The sequence below is a fragment of the Quercus suber genome, unplaced genomic scaffold, assembly GCF_002906115.3.
Source record: "Quercus suber isolate HL8 unplaced genomic scaffold, Cork oak 2.0 scaffold_416, whole genome shotgun sequence".
Classification (NCBI taxonomy): Eukaryota; Viridiplantae; Streptophyta; class Magnoliopsida; order Fagales; family Fagaceae; genus Quercus; species Quercus suber.
The window spans coordinates 76,595-92,904 of NW_027069867.1; positions in this window are offsets into that span (position 1 = coordinate 76,595).

A 16,310-nucleotide genomic window follows, 5' to 3' on the forward strand; every position below is an offset into this window, starting at 1 on the left:
CTTTTTTTTTTTTTTGGCATGGACATGCATCCGTCCACTTTTATGCATCCATCCCTCCATTTTTTTTTTTTTTTTTGCATGGACTTGCATCCATCCACTTTTATGCATCTATCCTTTTCTTTTTTTTTTCTTTTTTTTTTTTTTTTTTTTTTTTTTTGCATGGACTTGCATCCGTCCACTTTTATGGGAGTGTTTACCCTCTTGAGGTGATCCGTCCATCTTGTGGACTTTGTAGTAATGCAAGTAAGAAAACATAGTTGTGTCTGAATATTCATTTTATTAATTAGAGAATCATGCATTGATAGAAAAGTACTTGCCCTCTTGGGCTTAAAAACATATTGTAGCAAAAAATTAACTAAATGAAACTAAAAAACTAAATAAACTGGGAAATTAGGGAGCGCCGTTGTTCTTCATATTATCTCTACTGGTAGTATTTTCATAGGTGCTCCGTGTTCCATGGGTGTTGCAGCTTTTGCCCGTCCAGCATTTCGAGGTGGTAGGTTCCCTTCCTCGGCCATGGTCCGTTGCTTTTCTATGCACATTGTTTGCTGATGATCTTCCATCTCCATCATGGCAATGTAGTACTTGCGTGCGGCCATCTGAGTTCCTCGTAGCTTTCCAACCTCGTACTCTGTAGGAAACTTGATCATTAGGTGGTATGTTGACATTACCGCCTTTCATGAATTAAGGGTAGGTCGTCCGATGATAGCATTATAAGCAGATGAGCAGTCGACCACAAGGAAAGCCACATCCTTAGTGATTTGCTGAGGATAATCACCTAATGTTACCGAAAGTGTGATTGTGCCCAATGGGAATACCCTCATACCTCCAAAACTAACCAGCGGAGCATTTGTTGGTATTAACCATTCTCCATCAATCCTCATCTACCGGAATGCCGGGTAGTATAGGATGTCTGCTAAGCTACCATTGTCGACCAGCACCCGGTTGAGTAGTCTCGTCTTCTTGTTGCTTGATACTCATCAAGCACGCCGTGGACTTCTTGTACCTGTGTCCTCCAATGAAGTATGCAGTGAACTAAGCGCTTAGGTCCTTGAAAGTGCTGATGGAGTTTGGCGTCAATCGGCTGAACCATACCCGTGTGGGGCCCTTAAAATGTGACCCATAAACAGTTGCATGAGTAGAGAAAATATTTGCACATTGATTATCCATCATATCTCTTAAGAAAAATATTTTCTAAAGTTCACACATAAGAAATAGCATATACTAGAATGTACAAAACTCAAAAATTAATCAATCAATTTTTAAATCAAGTTAAGTACCCAATTTAGCAAAGTGTATGCATGTTATGTGTGAAAACAATGAGAGATATGACTGCAAAACTGCAAGATGGATACAAAAACAATGCAATGCATGTGAATCCTAAACACAAATGATGCATGAAAAAGTTTTGGTCAAAAACATAGAAATTGAAAATATTTCAATTTTGATCGATCGAGTATCGATCGAACATCAATCGAGTCAGGCAAACTCAAACCTAAAATTTTAATCGCAATTTCGATTGATCGAAAAACAGGTTCGATCGATCGAAAATCTGGAAAAATCAGATTTTTGAAAAACAGAGCATTTAAATGCAGAAACTCCTCAAAGCACATTGTTTTATAAAAAAATGCATGAGTATGAGACGAAAAGTTTTTCAAAAACACTTGAATTTAACCCAGATATTCCAAAATCAAGATTTTCAATCAATTTGTCCTCTTGGATGACCACAACAAAATCACACACAATAAAATGTATCAAGTTTAACAAAGAGTAACTTGTGTAGTGTGTGCAACTAGTAAAAGCTTGAGATACACGTGAGGTGATATGTGAATAGCAATTAATCACAAAGTCTACACAATTCATCACATAGAATTTAAAAGAAACTATCACCTAAAGAGTTACATCCAATAACTCCCACATCTCCTAGAACAAAAGCTTGCAATCATGTAAGTTTCTTGCATTTTTGCCTCTTATTTGTATGAAATGGCATTCAGCCTAATAGTACACACCGGTTTGAATTAAGTGAATTGGCATCAAGCCTAATAGTACACACCAATTTTAAGCATTAAGCAATTAATTGAGGCTACACCTTACGTTCTTTTTGTGCATGTGCTAGACTTTCTCGAGCACAGAATCTTATGATATGCACTAAGGTGTTCATGATTGGCTAGTGAACAGTGGTGAGATGGTTATTTATGCCTTTTTCAAAAGGATCAAGTCCGATAGTCAAATAACATGTGACTTCAAGATTAAGACAAAGTGATAAACACTATAAACATCTTTCCTACACAACATGCACTACAAAGTTTCAACTAGTAAAGTGTAATAATTAAGCTCATTCGAGCTAAACAAAGTACATAAACGTGTTATGTAAAGATAAGGTAGCCAACCTTGATTTCAAATCCATGATATGAAATACAAAACACAAAAATCTTTTTGGTTTAAAAAATTTTATGACCAAAAACAAAAAGCACACATTATGCTAAATGAACAATGCAAATGCAATGCATGACAATGTTTAACTAAGCTATAGAGGGTACACAAACAAGAAATATCAATTTCTTAATTAACCCATGAGTGCATGTACAAACTAGTACATACTCGCACAAAATCAGAAATAGCTTAGCATACTATTCAAGTTTCTCCACAATGTCAAGCATGTTTTAAATCAAGAGAGAGATATCATAACCAATGTAATCCTCAAGAACAATAAAACAGGACACAAAATAAAATATTTTTGTCTTTTTGAAATTTTTCAATGTTTTTGGATTTTTTTTTTAATAAAAACAACCTAAAAAACAAAACAACCAAAAACAAAAACAAAACATGTCCACAAATAATTGAAAGAATTAAATCAGGGACAAGTTATCAACACTCACCTTGGAGAATCTTTTCTCACCCATCTAGCATGAGTATTCGGCTTTGTAGGTGAAAATCCATGAGAAGTAGAGTGTATTTGAGGAATTACACCAATCTTCTGAGAGAGACTGAAATCCAGCAAATTCCTTTCACAAGCCAACAAGCTAAAATTTTTCAAAAGCATATGAAATAATTTATATGGACTTATGGCAGGAGAAATATCATCACATATCCTAGATTGAAACACAAAATGCTTAAATTTCAATTTATGACAATTAGGATGAATGTGACCGGAGACACCACAAAAGTGACAAACAGGAACAAATTTAGGAACATCAGTATTCCTAACAACAAGTCTAGTATCAGATTTAGGTTTTTGCCTCAACAAAGAACAATTTGGTCTAATATGACCAACAACACCATAAAGGTGACAGGTAGGCACAAAAACAGATTTCTTTTACACACTAGCAGCAGGTTTAGACATAGGTTTAGAAACTTCAGCGTTAACATCAAAACTTTTACCTTTGTCTAACCTAGCAATATAAGCCTTTTCTTTATTATTCCTCTTGAAAGGAGGGATATAAACTTTCTCAGTTTTAGGCTTAAGAGGAATAGAAACAATTCTGTTATCAACAACAGGCTTGGTACTAGTCAAATTTTCAAGTTTAGTTTGAGACTCAACTAACTCTTGTTCCAAGCTTTTCATCTTCTCATCTTGAGAGGAAATTTAATTTCTCAAAAATTCATTCTTTTTATTAGACTCATCTAATCTCACAATCAAATCCTCTTTTTCAAGATTAGCCAATTTTAACTCTTCTTTAAATTTCTTAGAAATTTTCAAAGATTTAGATAATTCCTTACGAAGAGTTTCAAAAGCATCAAAAAAATCAATAGAAACAATAGTGTCCTTTTTATTCAAAACATCACAGGCATCAATAAAATCAGCAGAAGCATAAGCAGAAAGACACTTCAAATTATCCATGATAACAGGGGTCAAGGATCAGCTCAGAGATCAAAAGATCTACAACAGAAGAGCTACCCGCTCTGATACCACTTGAACGGTTTTAGACCCCTTAGAACACAACCAGATTGGTTAGCCTAGATTAATTAGCCAAGTTGTTACTTAGTCAAATTATGCAATTTTAAGTTAAAGCAATCAAATAATCATATCAAGATATAAAGCAGCGAAAAATAAATGAACACAAGATATGATGACCCAGGAAACCACACGGTAAAAACCTGGGGAGGATTTGACCCACCGATCCTCAAGGCAAACCTGAATCCACTATGAAGGAATCGAAGTTCATACAAAAGGACTACAAGCTCCCCGCTCGACTTCCTAATGCTACCCACCAGTAGAACTTACTGACACGACCACGTGCAAGCTCCGAATCCACGGACTCATTCTTTCTTGGACTCTTCAATCAAGTAAAAGCACCCCCGCTTGTGTATCTTTAAGTTCTTGAATTTGCAACTAAATGATTATCAAGATGTTGATAACCCTAAGTTTATGTGAAGGAAAGCTCCTTAAAGATCTCACAAGAGATTCACATAAACAGCAATATGAGCAACAAAGACCTTAGAGAGGTTTGGGTACAAAACCCTAGATACAAAAGAGACACTCTCTTCTCTCTCTCTAAAAGCTCTAAAAAACGTGGCTTAGGGTTTCCTTTATATAGTGGGAGAATTAGATCTGAAACCCTAATCCTTAATGAGCTTAAGCTGCTGTTTGGGCCGACTTAAAATTCTGCAGATACGATTTTCGATTGATCGAACCAGCTAGAATATGAAGTCTTCTTCCTGCGGCTTGTATGTTCTTGAATCTTGACTTGAATCACCTTGAGCATTGTCTAATAAAACCTATAGACTCTAAGATCTATATCTAGACAAGTTTGTGTTCACGATTTGCTAATTGTTCTAAACATTTAGAACCTAACAAATACTATGTCAATTTTGTTTCTACTATTATCTTTTGAATGAAAATTAGTGACATGTCTAATGGCCAAAATCAAAAAATAGCTTCCATTGATGTAACAATAAATTAAAATTTTATTTTGGTTGTTTGTTATGTTAGCAATTTTTATCAAATATATAGCGGCAGAGATTAAATTGACATGACACTAAAAGGTTAGAGACCAAATCGACACAATTGAAATGTTAGGAACCAAATTAAAATATGATGTAAAATATAAAGACCAAATATGTAGCTTACCCAAAAATAAATAAATACCTCTAAAACCAGCATGCACCAAGCTCAAGTGTTACACATTCCAAAATAAGAAATAAATAATAACTTAATACCATTATTGAATTACTGTTCATCAAAAATTAAAATAAAAGATAAAAAATTTCTTTGCTCTCTCTCTCTCTCTCTCTCTCTCAATTGATTTTATGTGGATTGTCCAGTGTTTGACTTTGGAGCTCTTTGCACTCTCTCTCTCTCTCAGATCAAATCGAATGTATCGACTTTGTAGATCCCACTATGGAACCCAAACAAGCAATTGTTATTGTTGTTCCAATTGGACAGAGAATTGCAGTCTTGTCGCAGCTTTTTTAGCGCGAAAATCAACAATGAGGGGGAGCTAGGAGAGGTGGTGGAGCTCGTGGGGTGTCTAGTTTGGCAATTGTGGTGGCGGAACTCGCGGGTTTGCTGAAGACTGAGTTGAATGTAACAGAGATGGAGTATTGAAATTGGAGTTATTTGTGAATACTGGTTAAACTAAAGTAACAAAAGTGGCCAAATTTGACTAAAATTATGTAGAGCCTAATGTGACTGTTAAGTGAGGTTGAGATCAAGTCTTGGCAAAGCTACGTTACCTCAGACATCAGTTCATGTCGAAGTAAGTTCCATCCAGTATTCCTGTTGGTGGTCCCTCATCGACGTAATCGTTATACAAAGACAGAAAACAAAACCAACAACGTACATCGATGCAAACATCACCGATGGGCAATTTACAAACAAGCACATGCAGATTATAACATAGCCAGAGTCAGACAAAAATAGTGATTAGAAATTGTGGTCAAATTGATTTAATATTTTGATCAATTTCCCACATTTTCATTTACTCTCTCTTTGTAAAAGGGTGACCCAAACTGATGTTGCGACGAAAGTGTGGTCATGGGTTTAATAATTCCATTTAAATGTGAATAAGTACTCTTCACAATGTGTTACACGCTTCATTCGACATGTGCATTGTAAATAATTGTCTTCTTGATTAATTCTCACAGCCAATGGCAGCTCCACATGCAAGCTAGGTGGTCATAGGACCACCCTGACTTGTATCTGACTTGCAAAAAAATGTATATATACAATTGCTAAAAGAAATTATATGCTAAGCTTACTTATTGTGACTACTCTTATAAAAATATTGAACATCCTAACTTGAGAATTACAAAAATTTGAATTCAACAAAAATAATAGTAACATTACATTCACAACATTTTTACATTAATTTTACAACAAATTCAGTGTAGTCCCCCCCCCCCCCCAAAAAAAAACCATAATCCTTAATCCCTTTTATAAATTAAAAAAAAAAACTTAAATAACAATAATAAATATTAGCCCAAATAACAACCAATACAAACCAAACAAAAACAAAACAAGACCAAACAACAACAAATGACCATCCTAAAAAAAATTCTTAGAACCGGTACTGCTCAAAGTCATTACTATAGAATAAAAGTTAAAATAAGCTCCTATTCTTTCTAGCCCTAACATATATAGGAAAACATTACTTAAGGCATTTGGGAAATTACCAACTGACAACAATGCAAGAATCAATTTTTGAAAAAACAAAACAAAGACAAAAAGAATGATTACGCTAATCTATAAGTACTAGCTATTGTAAGATACTAACAGTAGAAAATATTATCTTGAATTCATGGTTACATGGTCAGATGAAATGAAGTTGAGACCAATTAATTTCTGACACTCCGATAATTCTGTCATGCTAAGATTGATGTAAGAATTAGTCAATTCGCTTTTGAAATTTGAACCAAGAATTGCGCAACCTTAATAAATCACTTGAAGCTCCGAAAGGCCAGCCGAAACTGCTCCATCGCATTACTATTAGCTTCAAAAATATATATGTTTCACTGTTCCTTTCGTATACAGCAAAACTAAGTTGGCGGAAAATCTTCAGCATCCAAATTTTTATGTGCATTTGCGTCAAGAATATGTTGCGCATGCTTGACAAAGCATGCCAACCTTTTATGCCTCATCATAAAATTTTGACTAAAAACAGTTTTTGTTTTGTTTTGTTTTTTTGTTTTTTTTTTTTTTTTTTTTTTGGTTTTTTTTTTTTTTTTTTTTCTTGAGACTTTTGTAATTCAAAATCTAAATGATTTATTTCAAATGGGATACATGGCTTATGAAGGTAAAAATTACTCCAGTATGTTTTTATTTGAATGAGGAAGTTTATATATATATATATATATATCATTGTCCTCTTTTGGTCGGTTCTTATAATACATTATTTTTTGGAATTAACTTGCGTAGTAGAGAATACAATTTCTCTCTAGCTACTCGCACTGAAATAAGTTAGAAATCTCGCTCAGCTTTGTCAACCTTGCAAATCAAAATATCCACACTTTGGCAAATAAAAATAATGCATAATCGTGAATGGACAGATATATACCTTGTGAATTTAATTTTATAAAGATTGCCTGTAAAACTCTATTATTATCCTGTTCTGTTATCTTTTGTAACATTACATTTTAATAAAGTAAAGAATGGGCTGTTTTGCAATAAATACAGCCTAATTACAGTAAAATAAATAGCAAATATAAAAATAAAAATAAAAGAGACAAAATTTTCTAAAGAAAGAGACAAGACAAGCCCAATAAAAAAAGGATTAACGCTCAAGTTCAACATCTTTGCTTGACAAAGGCTACATTGAAAGGAAAAATGACGATTAAAATGAAACAGGTTGAATTAATATTTGAATCTTATACACTAAATTTCCTGTGAAAGCAGTTGAGACCCTCAATGCTGATCTGTTATAGTCGTAACGGGTCTCTCTTTTTGTTTTTTTAGTTGGCAATCAACGGCGGCTTAATGTATTTTGGGGCCTAAGGCAAAAACTAAAATTGAGGCATTTTATATATTTAAATATGATTTTTTTTAAAATTTAAATTCAATTATTTTATTTTAGATGCAAAATTACTACTAATTAACATGAACCATGTAGATTTTTTTTTGAAAGTCTATAGACAAAAAATTTGACAAAACTTTTCACATCTATTGACGTGGCAGATTGATAATTTGATAGTGGTAAGTAAAAAAGTGATGTTAGTGGTGGATTTAGATAAAAAATAGTAAAAGTTTGTCAACTCAACTTGTGAAAAATGTTGTGATTTTCTTTTTTGTATTGCTCTTTTTTTTAGAAGCTATATTCATAATATTTTTATAACAAATCTTAGGTCTTAATTTGTATTGGTTCTAATTTGAAATCACCATTGAAATTAATTTTTTATTATCAATAATACCGTGTAACAACTTATCTCTTAGGATTTATTTTGAAAATGTTGTGAACGTAATATTTTTTTCTTTTTTTTTTTCATTTGATAAAAAAATATTATTTTATTCATTGACTAATATTTGGACTTAATTAATACTATTATAATATATTAAAAAACCTCCATTGATTAAAATTTGAGGGCCTTTTTTCTACTTGGGGCCTTAGGCGACCGCATCGGTTGCTTTATATATAGAGCCGGCACTATTGGCGATACATTTAAAGTGTACAATTTTCAATTTTGTGCAGATAATAATAAAAAGCACTTTTCAAATTTAAATATCATTTTTCATAATAGTCGAGTTGACAAGATTTTACGAGTTTTTATCTAGACCCATCACTGACATTACTTTTTTACTTACAACTAATAATTTGCTACATCAGTCGGATGTGAAATTTTTTGTCAAAATTCTTTGTATCCATAGACTTTCTCAAATAATGTCATTTGAGGAAAAAAAAAAAAAAAAATCTTTTCACCAATCAAGCCAATTCACCATTGGATTCAAAACCAATCCAAAACCCCAATTGAATTGGCCATACAAGCAACAAACCAGTGTAAGCTAGGGTAGTCAAATAGATGGGTTTGGGTTGGAAATAAGTGTTGGGTACATAAAACTCAGGACAAAATGGGCTTTTGTCCTTTTCGGGCAAATTAAACATTCTTTTGCCCCATTTCCCAAACCAAATATGGAAATGCCCTTGTTTTATAACTTGATAATACGAGAGTCAAGTTTTTATGAAGACTCAATATTACTATGATTGAGTTAGTCTGATCGTTGTGCCCCGCTGGCGCAGCAGATGTGGGTTTTCCCCAATAAAAAAATGATTGTGTAGTCATTCATAACTCGAGAACCGTAAAATCGAGTTTTCTTCAGCGGTTTGAATCAATAGGACCCTAACATATCACAACCCCTATTCACTCACTCTCTCCCTATACACTCTCTTTCCCTCGCTCTCTGCCATCACTCTCTCCCTCGCTCGTTCTACGATTAGGCTTCCCGACTCTTCCTCACTCTCCATCAGTCTCACTCTCTCTATCCAATCTCCCTTAGCCGTCGTTGCTTCTCGTTGTCATTTCTTCTTTTTGTCGTTGCTTCCCGCCACCGTTGATTACAGGTACGGTCCTCTCCTCTGATATCTTTTTGATCTTGGTTAATATTAGGTTGTGTTTTATGTGGGCTTTTGATTATTTTGTTGAAACTTACTTAAAAAGTAGTAAATTTACTAATCAAGATGAGAATTTTGTTATCTTTTATATGCTGCGATGATGATGATGTAAAGTATTTCTTGCTATATGGTTATGTCCATGTGATTTTCTCATTAATGAGAAATTTTTGTGTTTTACATGCTGCAATGATTATTTTCTCATTAATGAGTTTAAATGTGCTTGGGGTTTTGATTGGGGGGGGGGGGTTTTGGCAAATCGAGTGGTGGTGTTTCAGTGATGTTTCTGGGTTTGTGTAAAATGTGTCTTATCTGATTGCAGGCATGATTTTGTTATAGTTGTTGTAAATGGTGTCAAACTAATTACGTTTGAGTGTAAATAGTTGTTGTAAATGGTGTAAAATGTGTCATGCCTCTAGTAGCAACCGTTAGCTCTGAAGTAGAACCCATCTCGTAAAGATTGGTTTGGACAAAGATTGGTTCTATTGGTTACGCGTTAAGAAAAAAATGATGAAAATGATAAGACTCTGGTTGTTTGAAGCAGTCTTTCGTAAATCCAAGATGTTCTACCCATAATGACATCCTATATACATAAATCTATGAAATACAATACACATTCACATGAAACAGAAAGTCAGTTACTGTAAGTCTAGTTAAAAACCAGTAAGAGTGATGAAATAGTAGTGTTTAGTACAGCAACAAACAAATTAAGTTCTTTCATATCCCTTATAAGTTTTAGTACTCATTTTTTTTGGTATATCTAGGTTTTTATAATTTTCATTATTTCTTGGAATTGACACTACTTTTGTTTTGCAATCTAGAAAACTTTAAGTAATTTTACTGAAAAAAAAAAAAATTCATTCCCTGATACCCTCAACTTATATGTGCAAATGTATGGCTGGAGAAGCTGATATAGCAAGCATAAAAGTTCTTTTGCTTGCAATACAGCTTCTTTTTGTTTAAAATTGACCATATGGAGGGGGAGAGGAATAATTGAACATTCAATGGTCCTGCACCCTTTAGTGAATTTGAGATTCTTGTTTGAACCCTGAAATATTATAATATTCTTTACTCTAATTTTTTATTTAAAGAATTTGGAGAGTGGCTGCTTTTTAAGGTTTCTTTAAATCAATTTGGTACTCTTCTATAGGAGCACAAATATGTGAACTTTTTTTTGCCCCCTTTTATTTTGAGCTCGCTAGTTACTATGGATTAAGAAATTTAAAATCTTTGTGTAAATGAAAATGGGTGCTTCTATTGTGGATATTTCAGGCTCCATTTGTGGGGGTTCTAACTCATTCCAACACTCAACATGTTTCCTTGGTTTCTTTTTCTACTGTCATCCATTTGCACTCATCACAAGTTTCTTCTATCATCCAACACTCAACATCTATAGCCTCATATGATATTTTACAGTAGTCGATGGCGATTTATTGTTATGATTGGCATGCTTTATACATGGTTTTTCTCTAAATACAAAATTTTAGGTTTGTACTTCCTTATTTGCACTCTTGTATTTTTGGGTCATGCTCTGGGATACGAGGGCTTTTACGAATTTTTTTACCCCTAAATCAATTTGTTTAATATGTTTAAGTAAGGTATGTCTACTTGGCATGGTGTTTGATGAGGACCTAAGGAATAAGCTTTCTTTATCAATTGTTTTATTTATTTTCTTCATAATAGTTGAATAATAATGTTTTAGCTTGTGTATTTTTTCGTAGTCAGCCTGGAACTTCATTTTTTTTTTAATTGAAGTCTATCTATTTGTTGTCTATATCATTATTGATATCATTTTCTGTTAGCCGGCAACTGGAGTTTTATACTTTTATTTGTGTCTTGCTATTTGTTAGTTAGAAGTTTTGAATCTTAATGTGTCTAGAGAAGGGGAAATTGTGATTCACAATCTTGATTTGTAATGATGTGTCTACACTCTATAGGGGGGAAATGTTGATTTTCTTATGCAACAGAGTGCACAGAATTCTTGAATCTTTATATATGAGGACATAAGGCAATAATCTGTTTTTATCAATTGTAATCATTATTCTTTCCCCAACATGCGAGTGCTTTGGTTATTAAAAAATAAAAAATAAAAAATAAAATGAGTGTCTTTAGTTTGTCAGCTTGCAACTTCTTTTATGCTAAACACTGATTTTTCATTATGTCTTGCTATTTATTGCTATTTATTGTTAGTGAAAAGAAGTTAACTCACGGTTTGTCTATGTGAGGAAAAATTGTGATTTACTTTTGCAGCAAGGGTATGGTATAGAAGTGTTGAATCTTTATTATTCATGGTTTGTCTACGTGAGGTTTGCTTATGATTAGTTTGTATCATCTTCATCTAAGTATATTATTTCTACCTGATGATCTTCCAATTTACAATTCTTCCTGGGTGGATATTAAATCTCAGTGGCAGTCTTATCAAATATAAGAACATGGAAGCTTGAATTTCCTTCATATTTGAAGACTAAAATATAACCATAACAGATAGAATGGTATTCAACGAAATCCTGCCAACCATTACAAAACCAAATGTTGTTATCAGATTTCTTCAAATCCACTTGCCAAATACCACCATAGGGAGCAATGAGTGTAGCTACGGTGGATAGCTCAACACTGTTGAACCTTGACCAAAAGTACCCATCCACACTCACGTGAATACACAGAGCATCCTTGAAAAGTTTATGCTTAACAGCTTCGCACTATTGAACCCTGTCCAGTCATATCACCTACACGCACGTCAATATACCTTTTGCAATGCACGCTCAACAGCTTTTGCAATGCATCGTTTTCAAGAATGCAGAGCATCCCTGAAAAGTTTATGATATATTTAACACAACTCATCACTATCTCATCAAGTCATGTCAGATGAAGTACATCAATGCTGAATAGTATTAATATGAATAAATATGTAACCTCTTTTGCAGTACACATCACTAGCCCACTATTGTAATATAAGCTATAGCCATATCAAATAGCTACCTTAGCGAATCACATGCACCAACAGACGCCACTATACAACCAAGTCATGTTCGCAATTATGCATGTGCTCCTCAACACCTTGCCATTAAACAATACACTATCGAGTTATATCATTTTTATTCACGTGAATACTTACCCTTTCATATAGTCACATCCACGTGAATACTTGCCCTTGCAAAACCCCTATATAAAGTCTCATTTACATTTACCCTTGCAAAACATCTACACATACCGAAGTCCCATTTACATCTACCCTTACAAAACATTTGCACATACTGATCTAAAGTCACATTTTCCAATGTCAATACGCAATTGGATGCTACCTCATTTCCAGATAACTATAGAAGCGAAAGAGATTCCGACGAGAGGGAATACTATGTCGGATTGTAGTGGGAGTGGGACTTTCGCGTGAATGAGTTCAACACTCTGTACGATGATCTCCTGCAACTTGAAGCACCTCTTGTCGTTCGTAGCTCGCTCGCATTTCCACGGTGAAACATGCACCAATATGAGTGTGCAGTTACTAAAATTAAAAAAAAAAAAAAGAGTAAACAATCTTATGATATTCTGAGGGTTCAGGTATCATATACTACAACTAGTGAAGGAGCTGGGCGCCGCAATGAACAAGCAACTCACTCCGACGGAACGTAGCAATGTTCTCAACTATGAGGACTACCTGTCAGAATGAATGCCTATGTGGTGTGCGTGTGTTATGTCTAGTGTTAAGTTAATAATGTTAGTGTAAGTGTGCGAATATTTAACTTTTATGCGTTATGTGAGAATAATCTAGATTACGAATAACGTGCATGCTCCTCACAATCAATAATAAGGTTTACATAGTACAAATGCAACAACGGTGACACACATACATATAAAACATAGTTAAGCAAAATAGTTCTCCAACAAAATCTACTAACACCATGGCATGATTAGTCTTCATCTGACATCTCCACGCCCGACTGACAAATGGGATTAGCAAGAAGTGATTGCATGAATTGTGCATGCTCGTTCCACCCTTCCTCCACTAACTCTCGAATCTCGACTTGGGCCCGATATCGATTAAGACGTATCTTTATTCGATTATTTTCTTCTTTTATGCGGTTCAATGCTTTACGAAGTTCGTCGATCGTGTCTCTAGGCATCTACGATGCGAGTCGCCGAGGCACTGGCAACTTAAAACCAACCAACTCATCATAAAACATTTGTTGTTCATGAAATAACCAAGCCCACTCCTGTCTCATGGTATTGTGAACATAAGCACTATTTTGCAGATTCGGATTGATTGGATAACTGAACTCATATTCCAATACCCAACAACGACCCATAGTAGTAAACACATCATGAGGCCTATAGATTTGTGGGTTGCCAGAACCAGACATTGACGTTAAATACAATAACACCAAACGATCAAGTTAACAGTGTGCATCAACTATTGGTAAATAATGTATTGCTGTGTAAGATGGTACACGACAAAGATATTCATAAATTTGTGTACTATTACATGCTAAAAATGAAATATTAGCACTAACACTAACACTAACATTTGACCATGTGTAAACACATTGTTGTTAATGTCTACACATTGTGTTTAATACAAAATGTTATTGTAAATGTTTGACCAATGTGATTATGTGCAATACAAAATGTTGCTATAGTAAATATTTTATTCTCTTGTGACCAATGTTTACTACAACAAACAACCAAAATCACACCAATGTACTTACTTCACACTCATTCAACCAAAAAAATAAAAATTCAGTACAATATCAAATGAAAATACCATTGCCCTAAAATTCTGGTGTGAGGTTTTTTACCTGAGATGATACAAACTTCAGTTGAGTTTGAAAGCAACTGTTGATTTGAGCAAAGTGGAATCCAGTTCAGCGGAAGAAAGCAAGACACTCTAAATGGGAGGAGGTGTGGAGAAATTATACAAGAATAACTCGATTTTACGGAGTTCGAGTATACTTTATAACTCGATATTAAAGTAATCGAGTTATGTTAAAAGCCATATTTCCGTACGCCTAACACAAAGACAGTCTGAAAATAGGTTTAATAACAGCATAACTCGACATCTGAATAGTCGGTTACATAACTCGATTAATGTAAAATCGAATTATTTTGGGATTGGAAAAAGAAAATGCCATGCTGGACGTCCAGCGTGGCACAAAGCTGAAGCTAACTCGATTATTCTATAATCAAGTTATTCACATAACTCGACTCTCATATTATCGAGTTACAAAACAAGGGTATTCTCCTAATTAGTTTGAGAAAATGGGCAAAAGGATGTTCAATTTGCCCGAAAAGGGCAAAAGCCCATTTTGTCCATAAAACTCATTTAACCAATTAATTATAACCCAAACACAACCCAACCCAACCCAATTATAATAAATTAAACCCATCCCACCAAATTACCCAATATTCAATGAATATATATATATATATATCTAAAATACCTCCCTTCTCATTACAACCTATAATCTTGTAATCAGATGGCAACCCCAGTTTACATTCCAGTTTACACTTGTAACACCATAGTTGGTCTTCACAACTGTAACCTGTATCATTGTAATATGGCCCCGGTCGGCCTTTTAGTTTGCTTGTAATTTACCCCCCCCCCTTTTGGTATCAGACCCAAGTTGGCCGATAATAGTGTTGTAAGTTACATTTAATTTTCAATCAAGTTGGCTGGTGAATCCGCCATAGTTATCCATTATTTTCCACATTAAAGATTATTTTCATGAATATATCTCCTGATAGTTTTATTTTGTTTTACATCTATTTTATGATAACTCTTCCTTTACCATTCATTATTTTCTTCATCTACTATATTTTCCTCAGTGTTGTTCTTTTGATGGTAGGCTGAGCCTCCTTCTTTACCTATCTGTTTATCATTCTGTGATTATTTGTTCATGTTGATTAGTTATATCCCAGTTATCTGCTTCTTCTTGTTTCTATGTTTATCCAAAAGTTTGTTGTAGATGTGTACTGTTGAGACACGTAAGACCAGATTTGTACTGTTTGTCAACCCAGTAAGTCCCAGTGTCCTAAGTCGAGTGGCCGTTTAGCCAGAATGAGGCATTTAAGGCTTAAAAGTTAGGATGATGGCAGCAAGAGGTTGAAGTGAGCAAGATATTAGGCAATCGTCTTGTAGAACACCCTATTTTAGATCTAAGGATAGATTCAGAAGTTTGAGGATAGAGGTAATTAGGTTGTGATTGTTTAACTAGGCTTTTAATCCAGAACAATTAATAGGTTGTTTAGAAGTAACTCTTCTACTAACATTAGATCATCCCTCCCTGAGATCCCTCAAGAAGATGTAATTCTCAATTCGGAATCTTTTCAGTTATCAGATGTAGATCTAAAACTAGGAAATTGGAATATCCCTAAGGTTCCCATCAACCAGATCTATAAATCTTCATGGAACTTGAAAAAGGCTTTCAAGACATATTACCATGTTAGAACTATAGAGCAAGTCTATAGTATCAACAAGGAGTACGAGACGTGATACTTGGTACCCTCTTCAACCCTGTTAGCGCACAGGAAAGATGGACATAATTACATCCACATAGGTTTAGTCTAGGTTGGAGCTAAACCCTTGATCAGAGAAGGTTTGAATTGTTTAATCCTAATGGCCCTTAGAGACACCCATCATATTAGGTTTAATGAAAGCCTCTTAGGAACCATTGAAACCAGTCTCAGTTGTGAACCAGTTCATTTCGACTGTTTCCCCAACTTTGCAGTCAGCCTTAGTGACCCACATATCATGAAGGCTCTCACCCTCAATATCAA